This window comes from Tympanuchus pallidicinctus, unplaced genomic scaffold, assembly GCF_026119805.1.
Source record: "Tympanuchus pallidicinctus isolate F22 unplaced genomic scaffold, pur_lepc_1.0 scaffold17, whole genome shotgun sequence".
Lineage (NCBI taxonomy): Eukaryota > Metazoa > Chordata > Aves > Galliformes > Phasianidae > Tympanuchus > Tympanuchus pallidicinctus.
In genome coordinates, this window is record NW_026294690.1 from 4,729,201 (window position 1) to 4,742,063 (window position 12,863).

Consider the following 12,863-nt stretch of genomic DNA (forward strand, 5'->3'; position numbering starts at 1 on the left):
ACCCTGTGCTACAAAGGGACCTTACGAGTTAGTTTGTGAGCATTTCTTTCACTGACAATTCATACAATGAACACAGACATCTTCTCCTTGCCAACTCGTGTCATCCCTGAGTCAGTGCTGTCAGCTGTCCAGGCCCAGTTGCACAAAGTTCTGGACGTTGTTTAAAATATCAGCAACATTTAAAATTCAGTTTCTAACCAAGTTCTAATAAGATTTAGATACTTGAAATTATTATTTTTTTTTTAAATCTATGGAAGGTAAATAACAACAGTTTTATACTTGATGTAAAAGGGATAAGAGAAATGGCAAAACTGAACCTCTGAAAAAAGGAGATAGAAGTGAGGAATACAATACAATACTTCTGCATATACAACCAAGTACCAGCACAGTGGTCTAGAATTTGAATGTATTTTCCTAGATGTGAAACAGAAAGGTGAAAAAAGTTACGTGCAGTTGCAACAGCCACATTATGCATATAAACAGCCCTAATAAAAAGAGTGGAGATAAATTGATAGGTAAGGGTATCAGCATGAAAACCAGTGAAGTTTGTCTTCTATCCTCTCAACTTACGTAATACTTCATGTCAAATGTCTAGATACTATATAAATCATATCACCAAGGGTGGAAAAGACCTTCAAGATCATCCAGTCCAACTGGACTCCTTCTTGCTTTTGCTATTATGAAAGTAGGTTGACCACAACGTAACATTACAGCCTATACATTCAGTATTTTGATTTGCTGCCAACATTTCCTGAAGAATTCAGAGAAAACAGGAAATAACAAAACATTCAAACTTGAATCTTGATGAAAGCTGCATTTTGTACCATAAGAAAAGTACTTCCCTACTCTTAGCAGTGTTCTCTCATCCAAATCTGAGAGGCCTACTGCACACTACAGAAACTAAAGGAATTGGTTTTGTAATTGCATGTACAGCAGGCTCAAGATCAGCTGCTGTCAGCCTTCTGCACAAGGCAAACATCAGCACTGTCTCTGATCACGCACTCCTAGGACCTTTATTTAAGTAACTTATTTAATTCCCTTAAGTAACAGTTACTTAAGGGAATTAAGCTTTCCAAACACTTCTCTTCAGACTGTAGCACTCTGAGCAGTTACTGACCAGCAATTCCCACAGATACAGAAGGGCTGCTCCGAAAGTAATGCCACCTATGTTATTATGTTGGCCCACGATGTCGGAGATGGATGTTGGTCGTGTGGCAGTAGAGGTGGAACTTCCCACTGGAGAGGACAGGCTTACAGTTCTTGAAGAAAGACAGAGAAGTCGTGAGCCCTTGTAACTTTGTTCTTGATGTCTTATTTTTCTTGGATTGATGGAGGGTTTAGTCTAGACAAGACTTGCATTCCGATACCACATGGGCCACTCCTAGACACCTTCACTCCCCAAAGACCAGGGACAATTAAGCCATCCCTTAAGAGGTAATTTATGAATTACTTACACCTTTCCACTGCCCTCTAGGGTAAAGAAAGCCAGCTAAGAAAATTATATATTTTAAAAACAAAGATACAAAACACTGTGTATTCAAACAGCTCACTGCATGCATACCAGTAAGACACAAACATGGTAACCGTGTGACTAGCTCTGAACTGGTAACAAATACACCATCACACAAAATATGCACATGGACTCTAGTTCTTAATTGAACACGACAGCAGATGACAACAGACACCAGATTCACAGGACATGGGTGGGTTCCATTTCTGGTCACCTCCTTATATGAAACACATATAAGCACTGCTTACCTCCTAGTGTCCCACATCCTGTGCCCTAGCATTGGTTTATTTATTCATTTTGGATCTTCAACTGCAACCACTATCTGATGAAATACATTTCTACTGAAACTACATTAATATTCCTCAAACTCTCCCAAGGTCCACACCAATCCATTTCAGTGAAGAGATGTCCAATATCTTCTAAGAGAAATTTAATTTAAAATATAAGGATTTCACAACAATGCCTTCACAAATACATAATTCCAAGTTTATGTCTATCCCAGCAGAAACTAGTTTTTCTTCTTTTAAATGAATTAAAAACACATTTCTGAGACATGATATTACCTGTTATTAAGGCTTGCACTGTGTCCAATGATCCATTGCCAGCTGAATGTTAGATTTTTGTTCCAGCTACTCTTCATCAAAATTACTACAGTCTGTCTACAACTGAAGAGCTCCAACAGCAGCATTCAAGTAACATTTTAAGATATTAAAGTATGAGCAAATTGATCTCCTTCTAGGTCCACTACCACTAGAAACTGACTGTGATAAATCTCATATTAAACACTCTAACAGAAAAAGATCTCCTACAATTCCCTTACCCCCCACAGATATATGACACACTATGATCCAGACTGCACTTTTAACCAGTACGCTTTGAAGGATGACAGCCATTTGTACACATTAAAAGCAAACACAATAAACTGCTGTGCCATGCACGTACTGGCAGCAACAAATTCCTAAAAATGATTGAGTGAATTGTCCCTAGGCTTCATTTCTAAAACCAGATTAGGCAGAAAAATCTCACCAGTGATAAGCACTCTAAAATCTGATACACACCAGAAGCTTTTTTCTTCCCTCATTCACAGTGACATTACAGAGCAGTGTATCTGCTTTTATCTATTAAGCTTTACCAATACTCTCCACAGACAACGTCATTACAAAAATTTAATCCCATCCTAATCACAGCCTGAACAAAAATTTTATTTTTTTTCACAGTTGAATTACTGTGAAAGTCACATTTTCCTGAATCTGTTTGCCTGCTAGAATAAAAATCAGTACTAAAAATTAAGAACTATTAGAAACTGTAGACAATCTACCTGCATAGAGTAATCATGTTTGGAGAATAAAAAGAAAGATATCCTTTGATTGGGAAAGCTGGGAGAAGCAACAAAGATCAACAGTTAAATGTATTTCACCAGCATGAAGTCAAATCAGAATCCTGTCTTTTACCATCTACAGAGCGAATCCCCAAAATACTTAAAGTTACTTAAACTCTTTCCATGACCAGCAGAAGTGTTTAGTCTGAACTGTCGAGAATCCGGGTCCGTCTCCCTGAGGAGTGCTGACTGCTGCAAGAGAAGGCTGAAAGCTCACAGGACACAAAGCGCAGCCCCCTCTGTATACTAAGTGAAGTGCCTTGCCCTTTCCTTTACTTCTGGAAGAGACTCCAAGAGCTTTTAAAGACAACATAAATCCAGTTCTCCCTTCCAACAAACACACAACTCTGCCTGTCTTTCCCACGTGAACAATTAATGGTCATGTTCACATTTAGCAAAAATGCATACGAAGGCAAAATACCAGAGAACAAAATGCAGAATTTGTTTGAAAACTGCCTTTTAACAAATGTTTCCATTTGAAGAGCTGCTCACGAGAAAAATTTTTATCACTGTAACTAAAGATCATCAATATATTCAACTGCGGTCCCCCTCAGCTCCCCTCACTTACAGATTTCCAACTGATTCAGTACTGCTTGGGTGAGCTGTGGGAAAACAACACAGAACAGCAGCAACAAACAAACAAGCCCTCTGCACCAAACAAGTACCTACTGTGACACATGGCTGTACTTCCTAAACATCTATCTTTACATACCAGAAGATAAATGTAGACCCATTCCTAATAAATGAAGCTGTTATCCATGCAAATAAGCATGGGGCAAGAGTTAGGATCATGGCAAGAACTCGAGCGCATCTCCCACACACCTGTAAGTTTGGGGTATTTCCTCCTAACCCTGATCCATGACATACAAACCTTCTATGTTTCCCTAACAGTTTTTCTGATCTTTTCAGCAGCTGTATTTCTCTGAACCATCCATTTCATAGTCACCAATTCCAACATTCTCTTGCTATTGTAACTGTAAGGTATTCAAGGAGGAAAAAGAGTTTTTTTCACTGTTTGTTTTTCCAAGCACTGGGATCTACTTCCAGCAGCAGGGGATACAACTGCTCAGGCTGACATACCTTCAGATAGATTAAACCTTTGCAAGATTAATACTTTCCTGTATCTAAGAAAAACTTTGAGACTAAAATTTTGGTTAGAAAACATCAATGAAGCCATACAACTGCAATATTACAGCCCTAAAGGGTTCTGGCTTTTTTTTCCTGGAAAATGCAGAACATTCAATAAGCTTAAGCCATAAATGTTTTGAAACAGTATTTGCACCTCTGGAAGTATGATTAAAATAAATATAAAAGCCACCACACATTCCCTCTGCAGTAATAAAGGCAGCACACTGCTTGTACAGTGACCCAGAAACCATGGAGCTCTACAACGAACCATCTTCCTTTTCTTGCAGGAAATCACTTTTCTTAAGACATTTCTGCTCCTAGATTCTACTTCGGGCTCTGGCTATGAGGTGCTTATCTCCAAAACTATCTGCACCTTCAGCTGCTTTGTGCTTCTCCTCCTGGTGGTTACACTGGCTCCAGACTAGTTCTCCTAACCACGTGCTGCTACCATCTGTTTGGCTTGTGCTTTTCCACACACACAGTCTGGCTGTCAGTCACCCATTTCTTCCCATGTGAAATTTCTATTAAGTCCAAACTAAGAGAGCAATGTAAGCTCCCTTATAAAAATCCAGATTCCCTCGTCAGAGAACCAGAAGCACTAAACACTCTGCCTGTATCTAACAGAACATCACACAGCAACCACCTCAGGTAAAGAAAAACACAGCTGGTATTTACAAGCACTCAATCACAACTTTTAGAAATTGCAGTTAAGTACAATTGCTGACTTTAGATTCCCCCTCAAAAAAAAAAAAAAAAAAAAAAAAAAAAAAAAACAAAAAAAACCACCCAAAAACCAGCAACAAAAAAACCATTAAACTGTTATTAGAACAGCCATGAAAGAACAAGATGACCTGGGAAAGCACAACATTTTTTTCAATTTACATTAGGTAGAAGGTTTGTTAACAAAGCACCATAACCCTACAGTATGGCATAAAACCTCCATTCTTTGATGTCTATTCATTAGTACTAGGAAGAACCCTAAACTGATTTAGCAGCCATTACCTGAAGTGTGATGTCCTATAACATTTACCTTATGATAAAAATTGATAAACATTGAGAGGGGCTCACTGAATGTTTTAAGGTGTTCTTTCAACATTATGAAGATTACTGCAGCCGAAGTGATATTTAAGACTTCAGTTTTTAAATGTGGTAAATTCAAATGCATTACTAGAAATAAAAAGCATATTGACCAATGCTTTACTTTACCTGATTCTATCGGAATTGCATTACATGACACTCGTGTCACACTCAGACTGGCTTTTCACCATAATGTTACTTTCTTCCCAGCAGAGTTCATCAGAAAAGGATGTAGAGAAACAGACAGATGCCCAAAAGGACCCTGCCTGCACAAGCAGGGCTATGTGTTCACAGGGTTATTCACATTACACAGGCAAGTCAGACTTTGGACAAGCATTTTTTTCCCACAAGTCTTGCTATCAACTGCACACACATTCTCAGCCTATTTGCATTTTGAGCTTTCTCATGCTTGAATTGTTTCAAGTACGGATGAAAGCCCCAAACTGTGTTAAGAGTTCCCTGGAACTCATCCACTTTACAGCAAGGATGAAAAAGTTACTCAAATGTCAGCAATCCACCAAATGCCCTTCCCACACAAGTTCTTGAGAATTGAACAAAACTGACGGAGAATTTCAGCACAAAGAATTATCAGCTTTCTCCTTCAGCTGCATGTAGTAATTGAATTAACACTGAGGATGCCACAACTGCTCTTCAAATAAACACCAGTTTTCCGAAAAGAAAGCCCGAGGTGAGGTCAACTAAGTAACTACTGACATGTGATAGCTATGCAGGCTACATACGTTCGAATTGTTACGCAGCTCAAGCACACTGCAACTGCTGTTAAAAATGGCTACGAAACAGCAGACAGTTGGAGGAGGATGCAGAGATCCAAAAGATTCAAGATTCCAGTGTCCTCAGACCAGTTTTAAATTTTAAGTGTATTTCACTGAATGGGGATCTGTGCCAGAACCAGCAGTGCCACAGGAGGTCAGTGCAGCAATTTCATGGAACTGAGCATAGAAACAACGAGGGAACCTGTCACGAGTTTGGGATTCCCTACCCCATCCCACCTGGGGGGCGTGAAGGAGCGGCTGTGCAGTGATCAAATGGTGTTTGGTCACCGGGCCTGTGGGACAGAGAGGAGCAGGGGCAGCAGTAGCCAAGAAAAGTCTGAAGGGAACCTTGAAGATACCTTCTGTGAGCTTACAACACAAGAACAAATTATTCCTCCTCGTACTTCAGAGCCAGTAAATGCACCTGGGAATAATTTAACATAAGTTTCTGCAGCGTGAACCAAAGCTAACATGATAATACTTGAGTATTTAAGTTACAACATGCCTGGACAGCTCGACTTGTTTCCAAAACAGATACTTGCAAAGAAACCTGAAAATTGGCAAATAAAAACTGAAGGAGAAAGTACAGACTGTATCCAAGCAAAATTACTTAGAACATCTCAAACACTTAGTGCCCTGAGTGCCTGCAAAGAAAAATAATGCGACAGTTCTACCCTATATTATCTTACTAAATACTTCCATGAATTTACAGTTGTGTGGGTTTTCACTAGTCAAAGTATTTCAGAGGTACAATCTCAGGAAAAATAAAAATTTTTTTTTAAAAAAAAAACAAAACAAGGAAATCCCACTACTTGGAAGATAATGCCACAGACCTGACTTAGCGTGAGGTCTGAATTATTCACAAAACATATGTAGTTGTGTGGAAAGGTAAACGGTATCTAGAGGAAAATATCAATAAAGTTCCAAACAGAGGAAGAGCTTTGCCCTGCAAAGTAAATACCCGTTGATACTGACTAAAGAAAGAGCTTAAGTTAAACATACACTTCTGATAAAGCAAACACTGAAACAACTCTAGACATCATATGAATGTTATGGAATTTTTCAGAACACAAAAAGCAAGTTTTGGTAATGGTCAAGGAATACAAGCACAGAACTCATTTGTACTGCGCCCCTCCCCCTGAGGATAACCCATGGAACCTGGAAGGAAGGATGAGGCAGGATAAGGAAGAAGGGCATGGCAGAGATTTGTACCTTTAGTTTTCCTTTATGTCAATGAAGTCCTATGACAAAATGATGAAGTGCATCATCTGTGGAAGACAAGACAAACAACATTTAATAGGCAAACTCTAGCACATATACAACACACCAAATCAACAGCCAACCAATGATTTCATCAATTACAACATTAGAGTTACCTTACTTTCCATCTACTAGCAGTTTTCATGGCCATCTACTGCTTTTTAGACAACACTTCAGTGTAAGGAGATGCACTGTGTAAGGCCAGACTACGTGACCACCACAACTCAGTATAAACTCACAGTTATTCAAGAAACACCACAAAAGTCTTTTACAGCTGAAACTCATTGAAGTACATACTTCCTTCTCAGACATCAGGCCTTTAGTTACACATGCCATCACCTTGCTGACTCACAAATGTCCCATCAAACCTTGAATTATATAAAAAAAGCAACAAGCTAAGTCTCTAAGGTTATTGCTATCTCTTGTGTACAACTGTAATTGTAAAAGGAAGAATTCTTAGGGAATCTGAAGAAGTCTTGATTAAAAATACAAAGCTAAGATTAGCTAAAGAAGCAAGAGTCATATATACAGAAACATTCACTAGAAAGTAAAGAGTAAAATGCCTTCCCACTTCACAGTTCCCATCCTACTTAGCCATTTCCAGAACAAATCTCATGCTAGAGAAAGCAAAGACGGCCACACAGCCATGAGGGCTAGCAGCACCTGCGGAGCACCTCTCCCTCCTATGATGAAAAGTTGAGGGAGTTGGGCTTGTTTAGCTTAGAGAAGGCCCCAGGGAAACCCCACTGCCACCTTCCAGTACTTGAAAGAAACTTAAAAGCAGAGGGGTGACTGACTTTTTAATAGTCTGATAGCGATAGGACAAGGGGAAATGGCTTTAAACTAAAAGGGAGATTTAGGTTAGATGCTGGGAAGAGAGATTTTGCTCAGAGGGTGGTGAAGCGCTGTAACATGTCAACCAGAGAAGTTGTGGATGCAGGCATTCAAGGACGGGATCCTGAGCAGCCTCATCTAGTGGCTGGCAACTCTGTCCATAGCAAAGGGCATTTTTAAGGTCCCCTCTAACCTAAACCATTCTGTGATAAGCACAGAGTGTGGAGAAGGCATGGCGCACTGCCCGCCACACACCAAAGAAAAAGCTGACTGTACAGTTCTAACAGAACTGGTGAGCAATAATGACACACTTAGGAAATAATCCATACTGGATCAAGTTTTGATTTCTTCTTTTCTCCATACAGATTACATTACTAAGGAATACTAAGGAATACTGTCTAGAAAATAAGACCAGAGAATACGTGGGGGCCAGAAACAGAAAAACAGAGCAGATCAGAGGAGCAGAGAGATACATCCTCAAAACAACTACAAAAGACCTTTTAAGTGGATATCGTGGCAGTTAGCAGACTGATAAAAACAAGGATACAGTTACAATCCTCAAATTTAGTTAGAAGTCTGAGACAAAAAAACAACTTGTACTACAAAATGAGTAAGAAGAAAAAGAAATCCCAAATACGAATTGAGAAAACATAGCATAAAATTCATGTGATGGGTTAAAGAAGGAGCAGTTACAGCACTGCTACCTGTACCCAAAGCAACAGCTGTAACGGAGTAAAGCTGTGTACTTTTCTTGACAGATAAGAGAAACATGGAAAACGAAAATCACAGGAGAACATCTGCTAACAGAATTGGCAAGAATCAAAGTTTAAGTAGTGAGTGAATTGACAAAAATACCAGCTGCTATTGCAGATGTGAGATTCAATTAAGTGTAAGAAGTGGAATTGTTTGCCTAAGACAATGGCAAAACTAAGGGAGAAGAAAATGCCTGCATATTGGAGGAAGTGTGCCTACTTGCAGGATTTCCACCTGAGGCACTGCAGGACAAGACAAGGAGCAAGGGAAGCAGGTGCTTTGTACAGGAACATGGAACTTGCACAAGTTCATCATGGACCATACTTTGGTATCAAAACACTGCATTGGAAATATTAAAAATTCTGCTACAAAAGTACACCTCATTTCACAAACAGGCAGAACAAGAACTGTGAAACAATAGGTTTGTGTTTCAGTGTTTTCTGGTCATTTTTTTTTTTTGCTGAAACTTTTAAAACATACACCTGGACAATATTTCAGGTTAGAAAAACAGAAATTAAACATTTCACTATTTTTGATTCAAGCAGTCCTTCCACAAGTGACGTTCTCCACGCGATGCTTCTACAGCCAAACCACACTTTGAGGCCACTCTTGCTGCTTACTCAGTTCTCATTACCAGTTGGGTAGGTACAGCTATCTGCCACCAGCAGCGCTGGACATCTCTAACAAGAAACAATACTAACTCCTTTCCTAATGGGTGAAGGAACCCATTAGGGTTCCTTGATGAAGGAACATCAAGTTTAGTTAACATCAGTTGGAGTTTTTGGAAGTTATGACTAAAAAACTCCAACCTGCTTATTCCTGGGCTTGTCCTTTACATCACATTGCTTATTTAAAGCTTCCACGTGAGAGATGAGATACACAACACACTACAGAAAGGAAACCAAAACAGAAAAACAAAGCAAAACCTCTGCCTGCCATGAAATACACAAACAGAAATTAAAGAATCACAATTAGAGCAGAAGTATTTGTGGTGACAGGAGAAACAGTATTTTCAAACATGAGAATTTTAGTCTTGATCTGCCTGATCATTTTATTAAAAGTCTTCGTTAGAGCATATAGTGCTTCTGTAAAACAGAATAATTCCAGGTAACGGCCTGTAATTTAACATCACAAGGGCAGATCTTACTGGAATAGGTAAAAATAGCACTCGTGGACATGCCAAAGGAGAGTCTTTCCACTATATGGCCACTGCCTGGATTGCAACATCAGCTGGCTCTCTTTTTATAACCACTTGATTGCCAGTGAACAACTTACCCAGAGAACTCAGAAGGTTGGAGAAACAGAAGAGCAAGGCCAAAATTGACTTTTAGGTGAAATCAATCCACTGTATCACCGACACATGGTTTCACCATGCTATTATTGCCTCTGTAAGCTTTATACTTGCTTCTAAAAGCATTTAACACAAATTAATCATGTAATTCAGAATAGAGTTTATTTTCTGTTAAACGTCAGCATAAAATTAGAGGCCACTGTTGTTTCTTTTGGCTGCAGTGCATCCTGGAAGCTACCTTATGCCATCCTAGTTGCCATTCTCCAATAACCTCGTTTTGACCAATTTCTGGGAACACACCTCGCATTTCCAGACAGCTTGGAACAGCTACTTTGTAGCACCTGAACCCCACAGATTCCTTTTCATGCTTGCAAGTAAAGACAACATCTACAACAACATGAACGTTTAGAACTGCTAGACCAGGGATCAAACAGATAGGAAAGTTATTTTGCTTGAAAATGTTCCTGTCAGCCAGCCACTGGACTTGCCCAGCTTTCTAATTGGTGCAAGGAAAACCAGCATCCTCCAGTCCCCAACAAGGCCAACAGGGTTCTGCCTGTCCATACCTACATGGAACGGACTGGACATGGCTTACACGGCTTTTTGAAGGGGGACTGGAAAAGGCTCAAAACAAACAAACAAACCAAGAAACACGACATGACTTGGCTTACAACGTTACTATCACATCTTTTACCCCACTACATAAAGATGGAATGAATAACAAAATATTTAGTTCACCTTAAGCTTCAAGCTGCTGCTATAATAAAAAAATGTTTCCTATTCACACACAGCAGCCTCAGTATGAAATAGTTTAGGCCTGAAAGGGTTCATATTCAACCAGGGATTATTAAAAATAAGGAAAATATTTACCTGACAGTAACTTGTCATTGACAATTGCTAGGTAAATCTGGGTCCTCTGGAATTCTGAAAGAAGGTCTTATGGAACGTGAAGCTGGAGCTGCATGCTACAAATATGATCAACTTTAGAGCAGCTTAAAGTTTCTAAAACAAATCTTGAAAAATATTAAGTTCTACTGTGACTCAAAATGCACCTCCTTCAGCTGGAAGCTGGTTCAGAGGTTATCACTGGTTCTTTCAGCGTCACATTAAGCTTTTTATTTTTCAGTATATTTACAAAACTAGCAATTCTGGTTGCAGTTTTGGTAGCAGTGAGTTAGGAATTTGTTTTTTTAATCATTAAAACAACATCTAGCCTTTTCTTCCTTCCGGCAGCACTGCTACCATTGAAGCTTCCCATCTAACTGTACTCCCTCCACGTGCTGCTCTGCTCTGCAGGACCATCACTGTGTGCCTGCAAACCTCACTTCCACAAGCATTCCATGCAACTGGATGGCAGGATCTGCACCCCCACCTGTTACACTGTGCTTCGTTCAGATTCACCAAGAAGTTCTCGTGTCAAATATCACACTTTATTTATTCTAAACAGGGAAAATTGTGGACTAAAGCAAAAAGGATGGTAATTTACATGTTTGTCCAACAAGCAAGTGGTGTTCGGGGGGGGGAGCGGGGCAGAAGATACTTAATTTTTTCCACAGGTAGAAAGAGAGCAGAAAGTGAAAAGAGCAGTGCCTTTGGAGGCATTCTCACAGACAGGAAGATCACTCCAGAAAATACTCAAGAGCACGAGCAGACTAAGCAAACATGGTGAAATGATCGAGAACAGAACAAGAAAGTAGAATACACACAAAGAAGTTTGAATTACTGATGGAGCCAACAGAGACATGTACTGAAGCAAATGACAACCAAAACAAAACACTACAGGAAAATAAAACGGCAGATTAGTCATATGTTGAAGTTTCTCAATAAATACTTAAATGTTAGCCCTGCAAAGGTACCACCAAAGACACCTTTCCTGCAGCACAGCACTACCTTGCAGCTCACTGGTGCCTCCCCAGCCTGGTGCTGCCAAAACACCCATTTCCAGAACTCCAGCTTGTTCTCTTGTGAAAGAAATTATGTAACAAAGCGCCCTGCTGGGGGCTCTGAGCCATTTTTTAAAGTCTAAACCTCTGAGCCAGCTTTAATTAACATGGTTAACCCCACGCCACACCCTGCTCCAAGTTAGTGAGGCCACCTCCCTCCAGCTCGCGAGCTAAAAATACGCAGTCCCACTGCTCCTAACCGATACTACATATTTCGGCTGGAAGGCAATATTAATTAACACCTTTTTGGCAGCTGTTTGTCAGAAATGAATATTTTAGCGTCAGCAGCACAAGCTGAATCCAAAATGCAGCAACGTTCTGCAGAGGTAAGAGAAAACAGGCAGCGCTACAGCAATCGGTGCAACATCTGCAAAGAGCCACAGCGCAGCGAGCAGCGTGCAACCAGGAACAATAAAACAGCATTCTATCAGTAAACCTGGAAATACAGGTCCCATCTGCAGGGTTTTCGGTGAACTGCAAAGAAAACAAAGCAGAGACACACACTCATCACACACAAAGATGGCTGTGAGGCAATTCCAAAACTCTTTTGCCTGAAGTTAAAACCAACTGGCTTTGGTTTAACCACGCGAGAGCTGTGCTGCACGTAGCGTGGTGAGCAGGATGCGCAGAACGCAGACACACCTGCAGCTGCAAACAAACGACTGAGCAGGATTCACTGCTGCACTGTTCCACGTGAACCCATGGCTACACAACAGCCTTAGCTCTAATTCTTGGCATTCCCCACCAGCAGGCAAAAACCTTTGGAAAACAAATAATTGCATCCCACTGTGTCCGTTAAAAGCCTCTAAAAAAATGCTCACTCCTGCAAACACTGTTTACTGTCACTTACAACTCTTTGCTGCGAGGCGTAGCAAGAAAACGCTTTACTCGTTTACAAACGACTTGAGAAGGGTTT

General features: G+C 40.1%; 1 protein-coding gene across 6 annotated transcripts in view; it reads right to left on the reverse strand.

Annotated features, from left to right (window-relative positions):
- RAF1 (Raf-1 proto-oncogene, serine/threonine kinase) overlaps window positions 1–12,863 on the reverse strand; it is a 40,559-nt gene that overhangs the window by 23,539 nt on the left and 4,157 nt on the right. For 5 of the 6 annotated variants that reach the window (XM_052678479.1, XM_052678482.1, XM_052678478.1 and 2 more), the window contains exon 2: window positions 7,079–7,134. The exons of the other annotated variant lie outside the window; for it this stretch is intronic. The gene's annotated coding sequence lies outside the window, so the exon portion shown is untranslated. The remainder of the gene's footprint in view (window positions 1–7,078; window positions 7,135–12,863) is intronic. 6 annotated transcript variants of the gene reach the window in all.